Below are 12743 nucleotides of genomic sequence, written 5' to 3' on the forward strand. Positions count from 1 at the left end.
GAGTGTGGGAGTATGGCTGAGTTATAGGGAGTGAGCGTGACAGAAGAGGAGTTAGAGACTAAGAGGACAGACAGAAGAGTGGTAACAGAGAGAGAGTGAGGGAAGGGGAGTGTAGAACCAAGAGGACAGAGGGAGTAAGAGAAGGAGTTACTGAACTGGAGTAAGGAGAGTTAGGGAAGGGAAAAGAGTGAAGGAGCAAAGGAAGGGAAGAGAGAGGAAGGAAAGTAAAGGAGAAGGTCTGAAAGAAGGTGAGTGTGGGAGTATGGCTGCGTTATAGGGAGTGAGTGTGACAGAAGAGGAGTGAGAGACTTAGGGGACGGAGAGAATGAGGCTAACAGAGAGACAATGAGGGAACAGGAGTGTAGAAGTAAGAGGACAGAGGGAGTAAGAGAAGGAGTTAGTGAAGAGGAGTAAGGAGAGTAAGGGAAGGGAAAAGAGTGAAGGAGTGAAGAAAGGGAAGAGAGAGGAAGGAAAGTAAAGTAGAAGGACTGAAAGAAGGTGAGTGTAAGAGATAAGTGAGGAAAAGTAGTGTAAACGTGGGGATTCAGAATAAGTGAGGGAAGCGCAGTAAGGGAACAGGGGTGTTGGAGCATGAGAGAAGAGTAGTGAGGTTATGAAAAAGAGTGTTGAGAAAGTAAATTTTGTACGTCAAACTTACCTTATAAGTAATGTAAACTTAATTACATATTTTCAATAAATTTAATATATGTGAAAGAGAAAAAAAAGTAAGTCATAATATTTACAATATATATTTCACAATACAAGAGACAAAGTAGGAGATTAAACATCCTAAAAAGTTAGTAAGAGATGAAGTAGGAGTGAAGGACTCAGAAAGGAAAACAAAGGAATGGTGAAGGTCAGAGAGAGTAAAAAAGAAGTAGAGGGAGAGCAATTTACTAAAAGGATAATGACACGGATATATTCAGTGACAGAAAAGAAGAGTAGGAGAGAGAAATGAAGTGAAGGTGAGTAAGATACTAAAGGAATGTGCATTAGGAAAATTAAAGGAAGAAAGGGGAGTAAAGAAAGGGGAGTGAGTGACAGAGAAGCTGGAGTGAATAACGGTGGATTAATGACTATGAGGCATGGAAGGTGAGAGAGGGGAATGTAGGGTCGTAAGACAGTGAGGAGACAATGGGACTGAAGGTAACAGAGAAAGAGTGAGTAAAGGGCAGTAAGGTGAGTAAGGGAAGAAAAATGGCTGTGGCAGCAAAGGAAGACAAGAAAGGGAAGAAAAGTGAAGCAAAGGTACCGGGAAAAGGTGAGTGCGTGAGGAGAGAAAGAGGAAGGGTAGTTACCCACGTCCGTGCTAGTTGAATTCTCCTCCTATGCTGGGATTTAAAAAAAACCATGCTCCATGACGAGCTGGGCTCGTCATCAGCGTGCGAGGAGGCTACACCATGACGAGCCCAGCTCGTCATGAGCCTGGAAGGGGTTAAGGATGATGAATGAGAATAACTGAGGGAACTGGAGTAAGAGAACAAGAGTGAGGGAGGGTGAGTGAAGGGCAGTGAGGTTGAGGAAAAAGGGAAAATAGAGAGAGGATGAAAGCAAGTGAGCATGAGACAAAGGAAGTGAAGGAGTGAGAACATAGAGGTAGTGAAGGAAAGAGTGGCAGAAAGGAACTGAGTGAGAGAGCAAAGAAAGGTAAGTAAGGGAGTGTGGGTGAGTTTTAGGGAGTAAGCGTGATGGAAGAGGAGTGAGAGAGTGAGAGGATTTAGAGAGTGAGGCTAAGAGAGAGGGAGTGAGGGAAGGGGAGTGAGGAGGTGAGAGGACAGAGGAAGAGAGAGAAGGAGTGAGTGAAGTGTAGTAAGGTGAGTGAGAGAAGGGGAATTATTGAGGGAACAAAGAAAGGAAAGAAGGGCAAGGAGAGTGAAGTAGAGTAACTAACAGATGGAAAGTGGTGGATGGGAGAGAGGGAAAGGGTCGTGAAGGAGTGGAGAATGAGGATAAGTGAGGAAAGTAGAATAAGGGAAGGGAGGTAAGGGAGAGTGAGAAAAGGCCAGTGAGGGTGAGTTAAGAGGAGTGATAGAGGGTGAAAATAGGTGAGTGAGCATAAGAGAAGGGGAGAATAATGTATATTAGATAATACAAAATACAAATTAATTTGTACAACATGTTATATGGTTTATTTTTGCTGTTCTCAGAATATATTGAATTTCACTTAAAACAGTGACTTCAATACTACTCATCATATAACAGCGGGCAAAAAACACCACAATCAAAAATATTGTGTTTAAAAAACCCATAGAATGATCCAATAAATAATATAAAATTTCGAAAAAACATATCTTAACTCACTTTTGATCCATATACTTTTCCACAAGGCCAAATAGTATATGGAAAGTCCTTTTCTTTGGAAATTAGTCAATAGTATTCTTAATCTTTGATTTACCCAAGTTTCTGAAAGAAAAGATCCAACATCTTTTACATTATGAAACAATAGTTTTATTTTCACCTCTAGCTTACTTTTTATTAATATTTTCTATAATACAGTACACATTATGTGATATACATATACTACCTCTATGAGAACTACATGTTTTTGATTATCTTCATCACTCTCACTGGGAAAGTAATTTTGAACAGCAAACTAAGTTTTATTAACTGCTGCAATCTTCATAGGCCACTTACCTTCCCTAAAATTCCGGTTTTAAGAACACTAGGTAAGAATTTTGTAAGTCAGAAGGCAAACATTGTTTGAAAGTCAATTGAGTATCTATCATTGTAGTGTTTCCAACCTTTATGACATTTTAAATAAGCTGTGTAATGTCCTGATGTTGTTGAAGGACCATCATGGTAAATTATTGCTGCAGTTGTAAAGATTTTTCCTGTAATTGATAATTGAGAAGCCACAACATTTTTAATTAATGTTGTCAATTTAGTTCCATCAGATCTATGTCGTTGGAACATTAAAATGACATACTGTCCATATGTTTGTATAAATAATGTTGATAGCATTGCAGATATCCATTGAGTACAGACCATGCTTTGATTTGCTTGTCTAACTAGATTATTAAATGACACTGATTTGCAGTCTGGTAAAGTCAAATATATAAATCTTTCAGTGTCAATTGTAGTACTACTTGAAAAAGAGCAATTGTCGCAGTCATGCTGCCATTTATAAGAAAGGCCAAACAGATTTTCTACATCTACACCTTCATCTTGCAAAACAACAAGCATATACATTAGAAATTCCTGACAATCTTGCTGAATATTCTGTGAAAATTGATTTAGACGAGAAAACATTTCGAATTTCAGAAACACTTTGTATTTTTGTTCCATCACTGCTACATTTCTCAAACACAGAATTCAATAAACAACAAAATGTTTCATCACTATTTTCAGCAATCTGTTCTTGTACAGTTTGGAGAAAAAAAACAACGTTAACCACTACATTAGCATAGCAGTTGACACCAGAACTGATTTCAAACTGAAATCCAACAACATCTTCAACTGAATCCTTTTGATTTCTGCTTACAATTACTGGTTCACTTACTTTTTTTCTTTTTGCTAGAACTTCACTACAATTTTTCTCATTTCTTCTTTTTCAGCCTACCACATGCTTTTCAAATAGAGGATATTGAGGTAAATTTGGAGCATACTCTTTTCTTAACCTATTATATTCTTTTACGCAATTTAGATCTGCATTAATCTTTGTCTCATCCAAATCAATCAAGTACAATCCAGATAAAGTTCTGACTCGAGATACAGCAACATATGCCATACCCTCATTGAACACAGAACTTGCAATATTCACTAGAGCACTATCTACACTTAAACCTTGAGATTTATGAATAGTCACCGAAAATGCCAAAGAAACAGGAAACAGTTTTTGATATAAATCTTTCACAAGCAAAAATCGGGCAGAACAGCAACTGATTTTATGTACTTCTTCAATACCATCAAATTTAATTTCTATAAATTCAATTCCATCTCTATTTCGGTAATTCACAAAATCAACCACATGACCCATTACTCCATTTACTAAACCTCTTTCCACATGTAAATTACGTCGTAAAATTATACGACAATTTAAAGATGCATACAGAGTCTTTTCCAAACCAGTTGTTTTAGTTATTTTCTTCTCTAAAGAATCCATTTTTGATTTAAACTTTTCTGACAAAATAATAGTTGCTCCTTCATGTTATATTTTATCTATAGCTTCCAGTTTGACAATCTCTTGATTTTCCAACTTTAACATTTTGTTGTTGAAGATTGAACATTCCTGCAGAGTTGGCATCAAACATATGACAGATTTGTTTTCTGGAATTTTCTTAAAAATATTCTCTGTGAATGTTTTCTTTTGGAAACAAATTTGAAATGAAACCATATGTTAACATTTCCAATGCTTCCTAGGCACTTCCTTGTATCTTCATGTGTAAGCATTTTAAACACTGGTTGTCCTTTCACTGGAGTTAGTTGCAGTAGATCTCCAAAAACAATGATGTGTTTGCCTCCAAATAACACATCATACTCGGTTGTCAGAATTACTTGCATTCTTAAATGCACAAAAGCAAGCATTACATTTGATACCATGCTTACTTCATCAATGATAAGAAGTTTCATTTTCTTTAGGACTCTTGAAACTTCCCAACAAGCTTCTCCAGATAGCTTGCAGTATTGTAATTTATTATCATGCTCTACTGGCAGCATCAATAACTGAATCCTTTTGATTTCTGCTTACAATTACTGGTTCACTTACTTTTTTTCTTTTTGCTAGAACTTCACTACAATTTTTCTCATTTCTTCTTTTTCAGCCTACCACATGCTTTTCAAATAGAGGATATTGAGGTAAATTTGGAGCATACTCTTTTCTTAACCTATTATATTCTTTTACGCAATTTAGATCTGCATTAATCTTTGTCTCATCCAAATCAATCAAGTACAATCCAGATAAAGTTCTGACTCGAGATACAGCAACATATGCCATACCCTCATTGAACACAGAACTTGCAATATTCACTAGAGCACTATCTACACTTAAACCTTGAGATTTATGAATAGTCACCGAAAATGCCAAAGAAACAGGAAACAGTTTTTGATATAAATCTTTCACAAGCAAAAATCGGGCAGAACAGCAACTGATTTTATGTACTTCTTCAATACCATCAAATTTAATTTCTATAAATTCAATTCCATCTCTATTTCGGTAATTCACAAAATCAACCACATGACCCATTACTCCATTTACTAAACCTCTTTCCACATGTAAATTACGTCGTAAAATTATACGACAATTTAAAGATGCATACAGAGTCTTTTCCAAACCAGTTGTTTTAGTTATTTTCTTCTCTAAAGAATCCATTTTTGATTTAAACTTTTCTGACAAAATAATAGTTGCTCCTTCATGTTATATTTTATCTATAGCTTCCAGTTTGACAATCTCTTGATTTTCCAACTTTAACATTTTGTTGTTGAAGATTGAACATTCCTGCAGAGTTGGCATCAAACATATGACAGATTTGTTTTCTGGAATTTTCTTAAAAATATTCTCTGTGAATGTTTTCTTTTGGAAACAAATTTGAAATGAAATCATATGTTAACATTTCCAATGCTTCCTAGGCACTTCCTTGTATCTTCATGTGTAAGCATTTTAAACACTGGTTGTCCTTTCACTGAAGTTAGTTGCAGTAGATCTCCAAAAACAATGATGTGTTTGCCTCCAAATAACACATCATACTCGGTTGTCAGAATTACTTGCATTCTTAAATGCGCAAAAGCAAGCATTACATTTGATACCATGCTTACTTCATCAATGATAAGAAGTTTCATTTTCTTTAGGACTCTTGAAACTTCCCAACAAGCTTCTCCAGATAGCTTGCAGTATTGTAATTTATTATCATGCTCTACTGGCAGCATCAATAAGCGATGTAAAGTAATCAAGTCAAGTCAAGTCAAATAAGTCTTTATTTCGACTACAAGTCATAAAAGACAACACAGTAAAAATAATAAAAGAAGCTCAACATTTCATACTTATTACATCAATTATTCATATTGACCAGAGAAGATTCATTGGTTAATCCATCCAATTGATACTATGTACAGGGTGTCCCAAACATAACAATTTAAAATAATAAATATTTGTGGATATAAAAAATGTAAAAAATTTATTACTAATTTTATGATTCAAACATTTTTGTTTTTAGGGCCAGATTAAAACAATGCAGTCTACAATAATTTCAGTTTATCCCTACGTATTGACGACATCCATTTAAAAAAAATTGCAAGTGCAATTACCATGCTATCCGTACAGTCTGTTTTTACAATCCTTAGCGCTTCGGTGCCACTTTGGATGCGTTTCTGTATGCAAATTGGTCTAATACATTTGACATGCGGGGCTTTATATGCTGGGCATATAAACAGAACATGGGCTAAGCTTTCAGATTGGGCAACACAAAAAGGACACAAATACTGATCTTTGTTAGTTGATCACTTGCTTGTAAATTTATTGATAGGAAGAGTTCCCACCCTGTATTGATGGAAAGTTTCCTATCGGCAGGGATGGTAATGAGGTCCCAATAACGTTCGTAGGCAGGAGTATGTTTTTGTTCCAGAAAAGCACTAGTAAATGATGGATCAATGTGTTTCTGAAACTCCCTTTGAGCTATCATTGCCCAATACATCTCTTTTAGGGTCTTTCGTGAGTAAAGATATTTTCTGATGGATTTTCCCATAATTCCATCATTCCTAAGGCTTTATATAGCAGCTTGACCTGTCTAAATCATGGTATTTTACCCCCAGTATCCATATTTCTAGTTTCCAGTAGCGCTAGAGCATAGTGAGAAAGTTCAGGCGTGACCCATAGCCTCCTCCAGTATGCAACTGATCTAAAGCTAGCTATATCCTGAATTTTCTGACATCCCAGATCCATATACAAAGGTATCGCTGGTGTTGATGGTGGAAGCCTTGATAGGCACCGCATACATTTATTTTGTGCATGTGTCAGCTCTGAGACATCAGAAGTCCCCCACAGTTCAGCCCCGTATAACATTGATGCCCTAACTTTTGTCTCATATATTTTTAGGGCTGGGGCTATTGGTTGTGTAACTGAGGATCTTACTTCTCTCAAAAGGACGCCTGCCAGCTGTGCATGTTTTGTGGTTAAGTAAGTCATGTGTGGCTTCCACTCCAACGAGACCCCAGTGTAATACCCAAATAGCTGAAACAATCGGTCTGTTCTAAGAGCTCTCTGTTCATAAAGACTGTGCCCCTCACCTTCTTGTGTCTATGCATTGCCATAAATTTAGTTTTAGACACATTGATAATTAAATCCATGGTTATTGCAGAAAGCCTCAAAACAACCAATTGCTTTTTGAAGCCCTTCCTGCGTTTTGGAGATTAGAAGGGTGTCGTCCGCAAACATTAGCAGGGGTATTGGGACGTCATTTTGTTTAGGTGCATCTGTATGTACCTCCCTATAATATTCGGTAACCCTATTTATATATAACGTAAACAATGTTGGTGCCAGGACGCACCCTTGTCTAACTCCTCTTTCCGTTACAAACTTGTCAGTAACCTCGCCCTGGTCTCCCCACCTAACCTGAGCATAATAATTTTCATGAAATCTGATCAGGAAGGCAAGGAGTTCATGTGGCATACCTTGCTCGTGAAGCACTCGCCACAGCCTGGTGCGCTGCACGAGATCGAAAGCCGATTTCAAATTGACAAAGGCAGCGTAGAGAGTACCCCCTCCAAGGATTACCCATTTCCAATATATGGTAGAGAATCTAAAAACTTGATCCACAGTACTCGTAAATGGGCTAAAGCCTGCTTGTAGCGCAGACATGACCCCGGAGTCATCTATCCAGTTCTGAATCCTAAGGAGCACGAGCCTGTCCACCATCTCCTGGATACATGCAATAGCCTGATTGGCCTATAATTTGCAGGATCGGCACGGTCCCCTTTTTTAAAAATAGGAATTATTTCCGCTCCCCTCCAGACATCTGGTATTGGGGAGCCCCTGGAGATGGCATTAGCCAGCAGCTCTAAATACGGCACCCATACCTCTTTGCTATGATGAAAAAGGTCTGCTGGAATCATGTCCGGACCCGGGGCTCTTCCTCTGGGAATTGTATTTAAAGCATGTTCGATGTCTCTCCGGCTAAACACTAACAGAGTAATAGCTGCATAGTTTATAATGTGATCCAGACTTTCTGCACATACCCGAACGGGGTGTGCAAACTACAATTTAAAATGTGATACCCAGCGTTCAGGTGGGACAGAGTTTTCTGGCTGGGGCCTATGACACCCCTTGCCCCATTTCACTAAATTCCAAAAGCCTGTCATATTTCTAGACTTACTTGCTTTGTAAAGCTCTTCCCAGTATTTATTGTGCCAGGTTTTTTTCGCTTGCTATTGGGTCATTTTATAATGACGCCTAGCGTCATGTATTAGGTACCTGTCCATTGATGGCACTGCTAGTGCTAGAGATTTGTAAGCAATTCTGCAGCTTTTGCCATACCAGGATTCTGGCTTCTTTCTACTTTTGCGGAGTGGATCCTTTCTTTCCTTAATGAAAAATTTACTAAGATTTAAAAAAAGGGTTGTATGAATTGGAACCACCCTGGTCATGATATCGTTATTGGATGTGCAGCCCTGAAGCTCAGTGGTTGCACTTAATACCAGTGCATCCATTTCTGTGATGCGTTGGAATTTTTCTAAGCATTCAGCCCATTTGAGTCTTTTTGTGTCGTTCGCAAGAACAATATTTTTAGTTGTATCCCTGGCGACTTCTACCTTGTCCTTAAAAAGCTGTAGCTCTAGACTAAGAGGATTGTGGTCACTCTCAATTCTTTTTATGATGGTCATATCCCTGATTGCTGACCAGAATTCCAGGTTAACTAAAATATAGTCTATCCTGCTCGAGCTGTTACCATTATCAAATGTGGGACTTCCGTCCTTGTCCCCTTTGGTTCTTCCATTTGCTTCTCTGAGTCCATGCTCAAGGCTTAGGATCTTGAGTTGGAGAGCTGCTTGGGTCCACCTCTTTATGGGGGGTATATTTAGTTGGGGAATTTTCCAGCTACCATCTTCTGCCTCTGTAAGATTGATGTCAAATTGGTCCAAGAGCTCGAAGGAGCAGTTGAAATCACCACCGATCAGTATGTTTGCCTTTCCCCAATGTGTTTTTATGTTATGTCCCAATTGACTAACTGTCTCAGAGGGTTTTCCTCCCGGTTTGCCCCTTGCATGGACATTAAAAACTATTAAATCTCCAAAGACAGGGGAGTGTAACTTTACAATTAGGATATCATTGGAGTTAGAATCCAATTGCACAGTAGTATACCTGCCATCCTGCTTAACCCAGATGGTCAGGCCCCCCCTTTGGCCTTCCTCTGTTCGTGTGGGTTGCGGGTAACGAGAAATTTAGATAACCCAGCCGATACTGGGATTCCGTTACCCAAGTTTCCTGCATGATGATTACAGTGTAACTATCAATAACATTTAACCAATCCTTGGAAACCATCTTGTTCCTGAGACCAGCTACGTTCCAGGACACTAAAAACTGACCAGACTGGTCATTACTTTGTTCTCTTTGAGCCTGGTCATACTGTACTTGTGCATCCCTCTCAAGGATAGTAATTCGAGAGGTGTCAGTGGGGTCAGTGGACCTATTACTCTGTAAACTATCATTTAGTCAATCAGTCAGTCAAAATACTTTATTTCGATAAATCAATATAAAAAAAGGCGCGGTACAATAAATATACAATATCAATAATTCATACAAAACAAAACACACATTATTCAAGATTTAAAATATACTTCAGTGTTTTTTTAAAAAAGACAATCATGTTAAAAGCAAATAAAAGAGTAACATTTTGTCACTAGTTTCATAAAATCAACATTTATCACAATATAAATTGATCTTTCCTCCGTTGTCCTTACACCCAATACACGGTATCCTTTATATAACAAGATGCAAACTTCATAAGGATATAGTCAATCTCGCGTTTCCCATGAGCCTATTCTTTGAACGCACAGCACCCACCAAGTAACTGGCTACATGGAAGATGACACTAGGGTTATTTAGTAGCTGCAGTTAAAGGAGTGCTGGCCTAACTTGCAAAACCCTGCCTTTTTAAGAACAGGGACAAGAAACTTTCTCCTCTCCTCTGAAATGACCACAAAACATCATGAAGTGCATAGTATCCTGTGAAGAAAAATTATCGCAGGAACAATGTAGTGAATGTTCAGGCTTACACCATCTTGGATATGGCCTAATATCAAATGTATCATATTTAAACGGAAGCGAGTTAAAAGGAACCTATGAAAGGGGCGGTTAACCAAGGTAAGGTAAAATTCTGGTCCAGGGAGATTGGCAACCAAAAGGTTAGCTCTTACAGTGGGTTTTATGAGCTCCTTTTCCTCTCTTACTGAGGACAACCTCGTATGCATATCCCTTTTGATTATGGCAATGTCTTTATGTGTAATTATTTCCGGTGAGGAAAAGAGCTCAGGTCTCCCCAGTGCGTTGAACCCATTTTTTACGTAAGTCAGCCACTTTATGTGCATTATCAAGTGAGAGGCAATCTTTAAAGATAGACCAATTAAGGGACAGTTCATCGTTCAGCCAAGTCTTAAGCCACATAATTAAAGGGGCCACTCTGATTATGTCTGTTATAAAACCAGCCCCCAACTCAGAATGGATAGAGTAATATGGCGTAGAATGGGGCACAGACAGGACTGATCTAAAAAATGTATTCTCTGTGACTTGAAGACAGTCCATCGGGCCATAGCCCCTAATGGACAGCCATAGGTGGCAACAGACAGGCATTTGCTTTATAAATGTTCATGAGGGCTGAGATTGGCCTTGCCCCCAATCTTCTGCTAAAGCCCATAATAGCCGACGATGTTCTTACAAGGGCGCTGTTTCTATTTTTTATTTGTGGACCCCAGCTTCCTTTCTCCTCAAAAATAATCCCCAGGTAAGGAAATGTGGACACTCTGCATAGTTCTTCCTTACAACAGTAAAAGGTTTTCACTCTCTTACACCGTGAGCCACCTCCCGTCATCATTAGTTGTGATTTTTTAGCATTTATTTTAAGATCAAGGGAATTCATGAATAGACCAAAGGTATCTAATAGCCGTTGGAGCCCGACCCCTGTACGTGACAAAAGCACAGCGTCATCCGCGTACAGGAGGACCGGTACACAAGTCCCCCCTATGAGCGGTATATCAGGTGTCGCTTCCTTAAGCACAGGTTCAAGGGCATTAATGTAAACTGTGAACAACAGAGGGGCCAGAATGCACCCCTGCCTCACCCCTCTTTTAGATTTAAAATGGCTGGTGCGTCGCCCGTCTGAACTAACCCTAACTGAAGCCAAAAGGCCTGAGTGAAAGTCCGCCAACAGGTTCACAAGAGCACGGTCAAGCCCTAGATCAACCAGAATGTGCCATAGTTTGGTACGGTTCACGAGGTCGAAGGCCTAAGATAGGTCCATAAACCCCAAGAACATCGAACCATCTTTGGCCCTGGTGTATTTGTCCACTAGTAACTGCAGGTTTAGGCACTGGTCCAAAGTACCACGTTTAGATCTGAAGCCATATTGCATATTGGATAGAACCCCTCTATCATCAAGCCATGTCTGTAATCTATAGAGAATGACCCGCCCCAAGATTTTCACTGATGAATCAATAAGGGATGTCGGGCGATAACACGCTGGGTCAACCCTACCACCCTTCTTAAAAACTGGGATGATTACAGACTCTTTCCAGGAGGCAGGGATGCTATTCTGGATCAGAACGTTGAAGACCCTGCACAGAACCCTAGACCAGAGTTTTGGATCACTTTTAAATAAGTCAGCTGGGACCCCATTTAGGCCAGGGGCCTTGTTTTTTAGTGTCTGTTCAATTGCCCTCTCGACTTCAGAGACCTCAATAACTACACTGGGGACCTCCAGAGTGTAAAGGGATGAATTTGGCAAGTCCTCATTGAGTGCACTAGAGTATATCCTTTCAAAATGATTAATCCAATCATCATCCGGAATGTTGGATTCGAGGGAAGAAATGTCCTCGTTTGAAAAAAATGGCTGATTAACTACCTTCCAAAACTCAGCGCTATTTTTAATAACCTCAGAATCAAGTAGTTGCAACCAAGCATTGTCTTTTATCTCCTTTTTCCTGGTTAATATGGCTTTCTTATAGGTAGATATTAATATAGTTATTAGTGGGCAATCTTTTGGGGTGGCTTTAAGGGCCTTAAGCAGATCAGCATGCGCCCTAGAACATGCACGGTCAAACCATTTTCTCCCCGTTGGCCTAGACAGTTTTTTGCTAGATGTAAGGCTACTGTTAATATGTTTACAGATATTGTCAAAGGCAGTTACTACTTGGAGGTTTGATGCCCTTAATTCTAAGCAGGTAATCACATCGTTTTCTGCTCTATCCATGACAGCCTGCGAAACTTCCTCTGGAACAACACTTGACCATTTCAATCTACGGCCCTGATCTTTTACGACCACATCTTGACCTCCAATCACCCTTAGCCCCCTACGAGTAAAAATAACTGTAGACAGCACATCTGCTACTACTGGGTTGTGGTCGCTAAATACTGAGACCACGGTGCTGTAGCTAACCACCTTAGCTAAAATTTGGCATGTCATAAAAATATAATCAATTACAGTACCGTCGCCAATTCCCTTAAAAGTAGGAATTCTACTTCCAACCTCCCCACAGCTTGACTCATATAAGTTCCATGCTTCCAAGTAATTTTCAAGTGCCTCCCCCCTATTGGAATGCTC

At 39.2% G+C, this 12743-nt stretch overlaps 1 protein-coding gene across 1 annotated transcript in view; it reads left to right on the top strand.

Annotated features, from left to right (window-relative positions):
* Window positions 1-12743, top strand: part of LOC147712979 (extracellular calcium-sensing receptor-like) — a 125223-nt gene that overhangs the window by 61758 nt on the left and 50722 nt on the right. The gene's annotated exons all lie outside the window — the stretch shown is intronic.

This window comes from Lissotriton vulgaris, chromosome 5 (assembly GCF_964263255.1).
Source record: "Lissotriton vulgaris chromosome 5, aLisVul1.2, whole genome shotgun sequence".
Taxonomy (NCBI): Eukaryota; Metazoa; Chordata; class Amphibia; order Caudata; family Salamandridae; genus Lissotriton; species Lissotriton vulgaris.